This window comes from Achroia grisella, unplaced genomic scaffold (assembly GCF_030625045.1).
Source record: "Achroia grisella isolate CSIRO2021 unplaced genomic scaffold, CSIRO_AGI_Agris_v1 utg308, whole genome shotgun sequence".
NCBI lineage: Eukaryota > Metazoa > Arthropoda > Insecta > Lepidoptera > Pyralidae > Achroia > Achroia grisella.
In genome coordinates this window covers 2,165,631-2,179,218 of record NW_026712791.1, presented here as the reverse complement: position 1 = coordinate 2,179,218, position 13,588 = coordinate 2,165,631, and positions in this window count along the sequence as shown.

The following is a 13,588-nucleotide window of genomic DNA, read 5'->3' as shown; positions in this document are numbered from 1 at the left end:
ATCCAGCTTTTTTAATGGCGAAAAACTACCAACATAACTAACCCATAAGCAAAGTAGGTAAGTAGATACAACATCAACAAAATACCTCTGAAACACGACTGTGTCTATCTTTATTATTAAAAGACTGACTTCGATTACATTTTTTTGTTATAGTACCAAACTAGCTTTCGTCTCATCTGTGCCGTAGCCTATTAACGCTTGAAACACCAGGGGTGTCATTTATCTCTATTTATGAAATATATTACCAAGTTGTTAAACTACTGTAATATTGCTTGGGGTATATCTTTTTTAGTGACCTAACCTATTGTACGGTGTTAACCTAACACTTTCCTGGTGTTACGGAGGCGTCATATTACTGCCACAATAGTGCTGTTTTCGTATATCTTGTTTTTATGTTCACTTATTATTATTATTAGATATTATTTCTTATACTTACGATTATACGATACATACGATTTATTTTCAACGTTTACCCACGTAGGAAGTTTAACTGATGCCTGCATATCTATATACTAAGTAAATATGTTATTAACAAAAATTATCTGTTTACTTAATAAAATATTCTAAAACTGTCTGAAATACAGATCTCGTATATAGTTCATAGGAACCTAATAGCATTACACGTTTGGCTAACTATGTGTGCTGACCTCATTAGTAAGTAACCCATTGGAATGTATTTAATACAGTGAATTATTATTGTATATGTGTACTTTTGTGTTGCACGGCTGAAGTTCTATTAATAAAATTGAGTCTTACCTATTATTTTGGTACGTAAATGATTAAATTGGATACAGCTTAGTGATATAAGAAAAGTTTATGGCTTTGTTTGTTACAATAGTGGATCGATTAGTGTACCTGATAGAAGCACGTAGCAATACGACGTATTGAGCATATTTGAAAAAGTTAAAACTTTGAAGAATGTTATGACATGGCATTATAAAATCTTATCTCCTCAATTTAAGAATTTCTAAGATAAAGATAAAGATGTGTATTTGTAAATATGTGTATTCGTTTCAATTGGGATTCTGAACTACTTTTCTTTTGTGTTATCGGTATTGAAATGAAAACTAAGAATAACATGACATAACCGCCGCCTAATTTAATTGACCAGATGTATTATCTTAAAATTATAAGGATTTGTGTAATAATATTAGATTCTTGTTGTTATTTTGTGTTGTCGATGAGAGATTGAATATTATAAAAAGAAAAAAATTGTTTTTGCCTCAAACATTAATAATTTATTGAAATAAATTCATCGATTCAATAATCCTAGTGATGTCAAAAATTGTTCCATTACATTTATTCCATTTGTTGGTTGACTCTTGCCATTATAAATGCAGTTATTGAATTTCTAAGAAGAATCTAATGTTTTGTTAAAGATATAACTGCCGACGTAAACTTAAGCACGATGACAGGGTTGCCTATACATCTATACCCTAAAAAGGTTTTTATTTTATTATCGTTCGCCTTTAGTTTTTATTACTGAATCTGCACTCAATAAATAGGTGCTGAAATTAAACAAACAGCTGTAAGATTAAGTTTTGTATTTAACATCTCTTTGTTAAGAATGTGTTGGTATATTACTAGGTACATATATTGAAATTTGTTTAAGAGCTTTGAATTCCGCCCGTGAGGTAAGCCCTTTAAAGCTGAGAATATCTTAATTTTTTTTACAAATACATGTTAAATAATTACATATGACAGTTAATCTTTCAACCATAAAGTATTTTCATAATTGAGACTTTTTTCTTATCGAGTTTTAATTCGTTATATAAAATTATATAGATATTTTTTTCACATATACCATACGCTTACATACTGCTTATTTACTCTAAACATCTGAAGGCACTACATTCAGACAAACGGTTGCCATCTTTGCTGTAGTTCTGAATCCGCGGGAATTCCCAAAATTGGGAATAGGAATTCCCAAAAACATTATTCGGAACAAAATGTTAGCATTACTAGCATCGTGTGATATATGAATTTAGTAGCGTTATACCTTAGTTTAAAACTTGTTTTCATGTAATTTACCTCTATACAGTCTAACTATAAATGCAATCCATTTACTCGTGCAAAAGTGTCAAGCAGACAGACACAATTTTATAATATTAGGAACTACCAAGGCTGGAAAGTAATATTTATACATTGCCAGAAAATAAAATCCAATAAAATAATACGCTACAATTCTAAGCATGATGTCATCACATCCTTAGAAAGATTGCTCTGAGTAATTGCTGAGGCGCATTAGAATAAAATTGTATCATATTGGAACATAATTAGCTAATATTTATATTTAAATATCAGTTCTAAACTATAATATTTCTTAAAAATATACCTAGTATAAAAATATTATATTTTATAATAAATATATAATATAACTAATTAGGCAAACTACTCAAGTAACTCACTAAAAACAATCTCGAGCTTAAAATCTTTTTCGCAATAAATATAATATTTATATTGTACTGAAATAATTATTAAATATTATGACAAAAAAATCATATTACTTATAAGAAACTCACAACTTTTTGTAAATTTGTAAGATGGGGAAAATCCTCTGAAAAATCTAAGTATACTTGTGCTGCGGCCAGTTTTACAGCAAGGCATGTATTGGTGGGATTCAAGGTGCTCTTCAAAAGATGTGTTTACTCATTATAGAGTGCTTAAAATTATACATGAAACTCAATGCAAATACTCAAACTCAGTAGCTAGTGTCAAAAAAGATTGATCACAAACAAAAGGCTCGAAACTCCAAAAACAAGCGCACCTAAAAGGATTATTTTAATGGACACATATGAAAAGCACTATAAAATTCCAGAGGATCCAGGTGTTTCATCGTCCAGACTACATACGTTCCTATATTCGAAAACTAAATGTGTATAAATGATAGCGCTCACTCTGCCATAGGAAACATATTTATTTAAAGACCATGCAATAAAAACACATGACTATGCGGTTAATTTATATGCGTTCGACGTGGGAGCGAGAGGTATACCAGCCCAATCACTGTATCCCCTGAAAGATCCTGATACTCGCTTTAGCTGGACACACGAGGCATTGATAAACGTGAGCAGAGAATGTGAGTGTTAACGTCGCTGAAGGAGCCCTTTAAACCTACACCCGGTCACAAGCTCCGAGAACTGCTCGTAGTTTCCCCCTGTGCCACACGATTGGCCCAGCACCAGCACGGTGCATCCTAGGAATGCTAAGAAATTCGTGTTTGTTTAATTCCAAATAATCTTGAATACATTTTAAATAGTGTTTAAGTGGAATGAAATTAAAGTAGGTCAGACAATTATAAAATATTATAGATAGTCCAGCGGGCGTATTATGAACTCTTATTCCCAGACAGTTTACGACTTAAACTGAACTGCCTGGAAACTGACTGGATTTTAAAGACTTCATAATACGCCCCCAGAAACTGAAAACAGTAATTTTGTAATAAGGCAAGGGTGATTTTAAAGGAAAATATCATATCAGGATAAATCTCTAAAGGTAGCTATGCCATACGTTTAGCACAGTTAGCACCGTTTACAGTTTACCTAGGATAGCATAGCTACGTTTAGAGATCTATCTATTGTGCTCAAATATACTTTACACAATTAAAGTAATAAAATGTATTTGATAAAGTGAAGTTATTTTCCCACCACATTATGGTTTTCACAATGTTCTGTTAACAGGCAGTTTGTTTTAATATTGTCTATATAAATAACACGAACGTTTCAACCACTATTGGATGTTTGCTGTTAATCGTAAATTAACTGCTAAATTAAATTACAAAAGGTATATAGACTAATAATTCCTATTTGTTCCAGTAATGCGCTTCAGTAAATAGTTATCTCATACCAAATACGAGTAAGTAATGAAGTAAGCATGTTTTGTAATTTACGTCTCGAATTTGTTTCAGTTTCGTTGTATAAATTGCACTATACTTATGCCGAGGAAACAGAGGATTGATTATATTATAGTATTCCTAGCTAAGTACCAGTCATATCATTATCTCCAGGTGCTTTGGCGATGATAGGTTAACTACGCTTACTTCGTATTTGCTTATTCCGTGCAATATAGTAGGTATTAATAATTTTTTATGAGGTCTTTAAACATATATTTAATTAAGGACACAAGGAATACCAGGTTCTGTCCGATTAGTATGATTACGTATCATAAAGTATAGTGCAGGTAAGGGTGCCTGGCAACATGTAGCCTATTTTATTGACAAGTATACAAGTACGGCGAGAGTTATTTCTGTCTAAGTTTTAATTAGCATAAAGGTGTCTAATTTTACTTAAATTATACTGTCATTAGGTGTTAAATATAACCGTTAAATATAGTATTAGTAGCAACATTATTAGTATTGCAACCTGTGTGTTTTTTTAATTAGCTATACAAATCGATACTTAAACCTGTTTGCGATTAGGTAACCTAATCGGTTAAACATTTTCCTCATAAGTTCATCATTGTCTTTTATATTATAAGAACCAGTTTTGCTTGCAGTTTTGCTTGTGTAGAAAATACTAATAACTGACAGTTCGCATACTGTGGTGGCATTTGGAATTAACCCACAGTTTACTACATAAGGAAATACATCAGAAAAAGCTTTAATCGTTATCAGATATTTATAACACTCAATTAAATAAATTTTTAATATTATATATTATTCGCAGAGAATATAATCGTGTATTAGGTATATATAAAATCTATCTTCTAGGCAAGATGTCGTGAAATAGTCGTTAGCTCAATATTTCGATAAATATTTAGCTATGATTTGGTGATGTTTTAGTACCTATCTATATATTTATTACTTACAACTTGTACGAATATTTGTTACGAACTAATAAGATCTTTTTATAAGTAATCAATAAAAGAAGCTTGAATTGGACCTATATTCACATAGAGTTACTTAATATAAGTAAATTTATGGAATTGTTATCTTTTTAAACATCCTACGATGATGATGCAATTTACCGTTAATTAAGCCAGTTTGCTTACGTGAAGAAAATTGCTTCTTCGATCGTACAGTGGTTTTTGTTACTAAACTACATAGGCACAATAATATACAACAAGTAACAATAATTAACAAAACTACTTACTTTTCTGTACTTAAATAATAAATAAAAAAACCGTATCGTAAAATTATTTTAACAGCCTATACGCTATGTGCTATAGAGAATATTACGGGGCAGAGAATATTACTCACAATCTGACGGTAGAATATAAAATATTATGATCTATAGTACATCTTCAAATAGTTTTTAGACTACTTTAATTATTATAACTAATAGAAACGACACGAAAATGATACAAGTACTTTGATAAAACATCAACTCTCGAGATAAATTTAAAAAACATTTTTTTTTTAAGGTTTTAAGGTAAACATTTATATTGTAAGTAACACACATTTAACTTAGTCGAGAATTGACCGTTCTGTATAATAAAATGTACTAATTATTTTCTAGATATTGTTATGAAACTTACGTACATACTTTTTTGCGTAATAACTGTTTTTTTTTAGTGACGCGATGTTATACCTATTTAATGTTATACCTACTAGCTCTGCCCGCGCCGCATGAAATTTATAGGCTATATGTAATTCTGATGTATAAGCTATGTTACTGTAAAGTTTTATCAAAATCCGTTTCGTAGTTTTTGCGTCAAAGAGTAACAATCATCCATCCATATTCACAAACTTTCGCGTTTATACTATTAATTAGATTTCTTATTATTAAATTGTTTGTTTGTATATGTAGAAAAAAAAATCTCTAAACTAAGTCAACAATAATATTTTTATTAATAAAATAATAATTATATCAAATATGTTTTGGTACTCCTTGTCTATCTACTATATATACATATAAGAAAAAGCTGTCCAGTTTTATATTAATTAGAGTTCATCATCTGACAGATGATACTCGGAACTAAGTACCTTCTGTACAACGCAGATATAAATGTAGATATATCAAAATATTTACTATTTAATATTTCTGCGCTTACCTTGGACATACTCCAGATATACAAAGTATTTTTTAAATTTAGCCTTTATTGTGCTATAACTTTTTATGATCCTTTTAAAGCGTAAAACTCAATGTTTATAAGTATCACCTACTAAAAGAAAAGATTATATTTTTTGATGTATTCTTGACATTACACGTATGTAGGTTTTAATATATTACACGATATATTGAAAATATTTTGTTAAATGTGCTGACGTCATTTGCATAACCTGTCATCAGGTTTGTTAATGCAACTTGATGACGAATTCTACATACCTATATCGATGTCAATACAATTAACAACTGAACAAACATCGCTATTTCTAAGCGATTTCATAAACTTATTTAGCTTGTAGTTTTTTCGTGTCGTTCGTCTTCAAAATGATTATTAAAATAATGATTACTCACATATTTATTATTCTTGTAATATAGACTTTTTTTATATGCAAGACGGCATCTATGACTATTTTGAAGAAGGAATAAATATTACATTCTATATACTTTCTCGTTTTGTCTCTCAAAAATTACTTCCATTTTCACAGGGGTGTTATAATATAACACATTGTTAATTCATATATATATCTATTATACTTTTACAAACTTTAGAGTAACAAGACTTGTTGGCCAGTAGGTGCATTTAAGAGAACTTCTTATGTACAAGTTTGTGTAAAGAGCCAAATGAATTTTCTTTAAGAAGTTACGTTATAGTTTTGATTATAGTATTTTGTAATATATGTATACCTTCTTTAAAAATGAAAAAATATATCGTATTGAAGCCATAGGCATATAAATATCTATATAATTGGCAATATATTAGGACAAAGAAACTAAGAGAAATGTAAGCTTCTAGTTCTACCATTTGTATTTAAAAAAAAACTAAAGATAAGTTTGTATACAATAACCACATACATAGACTCAGTCTTTTAGATATGCCATGCGTGAACTAATTTATTACACGAACACGATTTATTTATTTATTTTGTGTAGCAACAAATGGGAAATTGGTACTAAACTGTCGATCATACGAAAAGACGCGCCGGATTTTAATTTTCGTAGTCGTGGATAACGACACGACGATTTATATTTAGTACTAGCTGTTCCCGCGACTTTGTCCGCGTGGAATTTTGCAACTTTACCTATTTATTTTTCTAAAATAAAACAATTATTCTAAAATAAAAGAATTACTCCTTATTATATCAGCTACCCGCTAAAAAAAGTCCCGTCAAAATCAGTCCAGCCTTTTTAGAGATTAGCCGAAACTGTCATAATTGTAAAAAAAATATTTTGGTGTATGTACCGTATTAATATTCATATGCATGTAGTAAAAAACGGTTATTTCAATATTACAAACAGACACTCCACTTTTATTTATATATATAGATTTATTATTATAGCACAATTGAGTAGGACATCTAAAAGGGTAATAAAATCCTTTTGTACTAATATTTTATACTTTTTATAGTAACTTAATTATATCGAGTAGGTACTAAATAATGGTATTTGAAAGTTGATAATTCTAAGAATGATTGTATATTATTATCAAATTTATTGTGCAGAGTTTTTAAAATTCAACCTTAATTTAGCAAAAGATAGAAATATATTCAATTTTATTTAATGTTTTTCTTTATCCGAAGCATTTACATCTAAGTATGCAGCCGTTCCACACTTTTATGTCATCACCGCCTTGTCTTTATCCCATTACCAGCGTAGAGGCACATACTATCTTCGGGTGATTTGATTACATGTAATACGCAGCCTATGTTTATTTAAAATAATCTATCTTTCAAATAAGGAAAGTGTTTTAAAAATGGTTGCAGTAGGGCCGGAGATAACTTCTCCATCACACTTTCATAAAATTAATACTTCATGTAGTGTGTAGTTGGAATCACCCATTATACCATAGGACTCATTGTTCTTTTACGTGTATCATTGTTTACATGAGTAATTAATCCATAGTTTGCATTTAACCATCTCCTTCTTCATCAGAGGCATCTTTACCTTTATCTATTTTTTAAATCGACATTAGTAATAAATTGATTTACGTATTTACGAGAGGTATATTGGAATTAAAATCTCTTATAATTAATATATTCTGAAAATGTTCCTACAATCAATTCGACCACAAAGCCGACAAATAAATTCTATATACCTAATCGAACAGCTATAATATTAAGTGGTGTTATTATTTTGACCACGCACGTTTCCTAATAGCAAAAAACAATTTAATAATAACGTAGTTTAAAATACCAAGTACATCCGTCATCGTATATACTTTTTGTTAATGAAGACATACGGGCGGAGTATTGTAGGTATTGTGTGTAAATTTTTATATCTAAGCGCAATTTTATGACTGTGCACTGACTTAAAATTGTATTTTAGCGTAATATAACATTTGCACTGAACGTGTAACTTACTATTACAGCTTTTAGTGCAGCCATTTATTGATTAGATGTTCGCTAAGGCGATTTCTGATAAATGAGATTAAAGGAACATAAATCCACTAGTGATGATTTCTAATGAACATAAATCCAGTAGTGATGATTTTTTAATTCTAAGGCGATTTCTGATAAATGAGATTAAATGAACATAAATTCACTAGTGATGATTTTTTAATGATGAATCTTTATTTTTGTAAACATCTACAAGCTCATCCGAACACTTCCACAAGTACAAGCTTATCACACTTCAGATTTGATATATCAATGATCATGAGAGTCTGTTATAGACCCACATGGAGAAATATATTTGGATATGATTAAAGTGTAAACAGTTCACTCTAGAAAACTCTAGATTATACCCATAAAACGTAAATTATAAACAAATATTCATAATTTCTTTTGAATCGATTGGATTCATATTCAAGTCTTAGTCTGGTATAATATGCTTGTAACAAAATCTACTATAATGTAAATAAACCAATTGATAAAAGTTAGCTATTATGATTAGTTATAGCTTATAATATGACACGTGCTACGTATATTGATATTGTTTTGTCTTCCTTTTTAGGTTCGTGTATCCGGGGACATTAAGGTGTCCTCGGCAAGATGCTTGCCTGCGAAGAGCGACCGAAAATTTAACCAATTTGTAGTATACTTTTAACCGACTCTAAGAGAGGAAGAGGAGTTTCTCAATTCGGCTGCATTTTTTTAATTCAAACGTCATTTATTTATGCGATTTTTAAAAATCTATGTTATATAACATTTTTTCAAATGAAGTATTTGTGTATTGATATCAATACCGATATCGACTTAAATTTCACTTTGTCATAATTTACTGTTTCTTAGATGGAAATTAGATCATTTTTATATATTTCGTGAAAAGTAATAAAATAAAAGTTTTGCATGCCTATCAACGCTGCAATGTTTAGCGCATGCATGTAAACAATCGCATCACGTATGCGGCGCGATACGTGGTTGATTCAACGAATAAGCATCGCGAGCTTATTAGCAACTCATATGTAAATATATAGTGTTTGACCGAAACTACATTTTACCACCGAAACCGAAACCAAATTGTAGTTTCTCTTCAACTATCAGGCAAAGCTATTGATATTTCTTTATTTCGAATGTATAGTACGTATAATATGTACACTAGCTGGCACGCGCAATTTCGCATCACACTTACTCAACATTTATTACTATATTTCTACCAATTTATCTTTAAATTATAGCCTATGTGTTATTCTGATGTATAAACTATATTACTATAAAGTTTTCTTAAAATCAGTTCAGTAGTTTTTTTGCATGAAAGAGTTACAAACATCCATCCATACTCACAAACTTTAAGTTTATAATCTAGACACGCGGTAGCGTGTCAAGCCGAGTTTCAAGTAACTGACGAGCAGCACCGTGTGTATATTTACACGAACCATTTGGAGCCACTTTTGACCCCCTCATAACTCAAAAACTCTTTCACATAAACCTATCAAATTTGGTTCATATATTGAGACTTGCGAGATAAATATGTGTTCCAAATTTCATAAACATATCTCAAACGGTTATTTAGATAACGACCAAATATCGTCATTTTTATCACTGATCAACTATAGATCAAAATTATAACCCACTTCCAGATAACCTAGGAAGTTCAAATTTGGCATGCAGATAGGTAATTAGGTGAATATAAAGGAAAAAATCTGAAACTGGTAAATTGTTATCATTTTATTATAATTTTTCACTTTAATTGATTCTATTTCAACTTATATCGGACGAATACTAAAATTCTATGAAAACGTCGATAGCCACCAATGAACATTGATCCCTGGCAAAAATAGCTCATCTTGTACTGGACGGAAAGTAATATTGTATGAAAACGTCGATAGCTACCAATTAACTTTGATCCATCACTGGCTACCAGAGATCATCTTGTACTGGACGGAAAGTAATATTGTATGAAAACGTCGATGTTTACCAATTTACGTTAACCCCTTCACATCAGTATCGATACCTAGCAAACTTCAAATATTGCTATGAGCGGTAAACACAAGTTGCTATAATTTAGATTCTGTCTAAAATATACTCGTACTTATAACTGAGAGTATAGTCGAATATCATACGAGTATACCCCGAAAACATACGAAAATACAGTAGTTTATCAAAAATAATTTGGTATTAATTTAGTTATAAATAAGTACCTCGTATAATTTATGTACAAAAAGTAATCTTAGGCTACAGTATATTATCCTAAGTTATAAGAAGAAATGATATTATATATTGTTATAAATACATTTCAGGACATACCATTGAACTTGGCACCCATTTAGATCTCACCTCTTTTGTCGTAGAAGTCAAGAATCAAGGCATATATCATAATATTAAACTCGGCTATCTTTTCACATTTATGTTCTTGATGGGATATTAATAACAGGAACTATTAGTTTTATTCAGCAAAATATTTTGTTACTAATATCTTATATCTTAAACAGTATAAGAAGTTAATAAGTTATTACAAACGTATGTATTCAGTTTCGGTTATAGTCAAATACCGATTATACCTGGACTCCGCGATACCAAATGGTATCGCGGAGTCCAGGCCATAAGCTCATACAGTAAGACACTACTAATATGTATGTGTCTGGCATAGTTAATAGCAAATGATTTTATACTGTATCATTTAATGGAATGTAATAAATTACTGGAGTTTATAATACTAGATTTATATTGGTATTTTTGTTTAAAAAGAAGCGATTGGAGTGACCGTACTTGCACATAGTCGACTTTGTTAGAACACGGTTTACAATCGGTGATGAGACTAGCTGGTATGGCAGACGAAGTATTTTTGCATATTCGAAAAGAGTATTGTCATTTTGTCTGCTTTCATGTAAAATATTCTATATTGTAAATGTATGAAATTGGATGAAAAATAAAAATTATTATTATTATGTGTAGGTACTATCTATATTGTAATATACTTGTTTTTATGTAATTTTATTTTGTGCAGCAATATATTTTTGTTTATCTGTTATTCTAATTTATTTACTTGTATAACACTAGTTACTCTGTTAGGGTGAGAAGTTCGGAGGTAACTTCCCTCACAGACTTACATGTATATATTTTTAATTAATGATGAAATATCAATTTTACTATGAACTATGAAAGGATGAGGATGTATGTAAGGATTATGAATTATACAGTAAAACATGTGTTATAAATGACTAGACCTCAGAATTAAACAACTATAAATTGGTGTTTGATTAAAACACGTGAATTCAATGACAATTTATTGCAATGACTGTGTACATAATTTGTATCTCTAATTCAATTGTAGTAAACAGTAGTATAAAATAATTATTAAAGAGTGTTTAAAACTACAAATTACACTATAATACTTATATAAGACTAGACTAGTTACCAAATAATTACGTTCGAAGAGAGAATTGATGAGCTATTTTTTGTAAGCGAAGGCTTACGTCCCATTCATGTTTGGCATGGCAATCTGTCACATTCTTTATTTGTGATCTTTAATTTGGGTAAATTCTGGAAAAATTTTGTCATTCTAAGAATGATTATCGAAAATCGTAACTTCATTAGCAACAACTTCTTCAATTATAACAACTTACACAAACAACTTCCAACAATTGCTCTGATATCTAATAATCTAATGATCCAATATGGCTATACCAAATTAAGTAGAGGTAAGACGATAGATACAATAATATAATTGTAAGTACATATTCGTTGACATTACTTGTTTAAATACAATGAAGTTCTTTGTAATGATTAATGTTTGATTTGAAAATTAATATGTAACACAATAGACGTGTACTCCCTTAAATGAAAATTCTATACCTGCACCTATTTACTGATATACAATGGAAATCTGCATTAATAAGTATACAATTTTATTACGTTTAAAAGCATTTTGCATATTCTTATACAATACTCAAGTATACGAGAAAATAATTCGAAATAATAATATATAGAACTATGAGGATATAAAGATAGAGTTGTATCATCCTATTATAAAAGATGTGCATTGCATACGGTATGGTATTTGTAAACACTTTACGATCAACTGTACAGCTTGATCTTATAATACATCGTCTTTGGCCTGCATTTGTGTAAAGATTTATTTGTGCATCTGCGTGTTGTATTATAATAAGTATATGAAATTGACAAGTATACATACGTGTATGGGTAAGTACGACGTAATGCATGAATATATGTAATAATAATAATAACAATAAAATCTTTGAGAATAGGGAGAACTTTCCGTTAATTATCTGAACCAAAAGCATTTGTATAAGGACTGTTTTGTTATAATTGGAATGTCGAGTCTGAAAGGAATCAACAGACTTAATTATATAGCCTATCAGAGTCAACATGTATAAAATTACTTTAGATTGGCGCTACAGAAAGCTTTAAATATGTAAAATACCTATATGTGATGGGTGGCCATTTTCGACTTGAGCATTGTCTAAGTTTGTATAATATTAGCACTTTGCTGTTTAATCGTGCATAAAAGAATTCACGCTTATCATATATGAATTTATCATATTCGGACGTCCAAGTCCAATACCTATTGTGACGTAGATGTTTGCAAATTTTGTCTAGTAGGTACACCTTTATTTGCGCCAACATATATTCAACTGTTTGTTGAAAGTATTTCAAATACGTGTTCAAATCTTTAGTCTGGTGATAGGGTTATATTAATGCAATATTTACCTACTTATATGCGATGAGCGTCAATGGCCTTATATGCAGATAGCTTTAGAGTTATATCTGGATATTTATATCAGCTATCGGTATGAATAATGAATATCGGATGAATAATGCAATACCATGTTTATAAGAGAATTAATTTTAATAATTAAATATATTTGCAACACATGATTGATAAATGACTGACCAATGCTTTGTTTACATAGAAGTAACAACTCACCTCGTATTCGTACGGGGGTGTAAGTGCAAATCAGACATACGAATACATCGATTTTGCTTCATATTATTAAATTTATACAAATTCCTTCCATTACGTAATTGTGAATAATTTATTTTTAAAAATGTGTTTGAACCAAAATTTTAGGGCTATTTTGTTCTATGATTAGTTTCGATAAAAGAGTACTTTTTAACTAGTTATAGAAATAAAAAAAATAGATT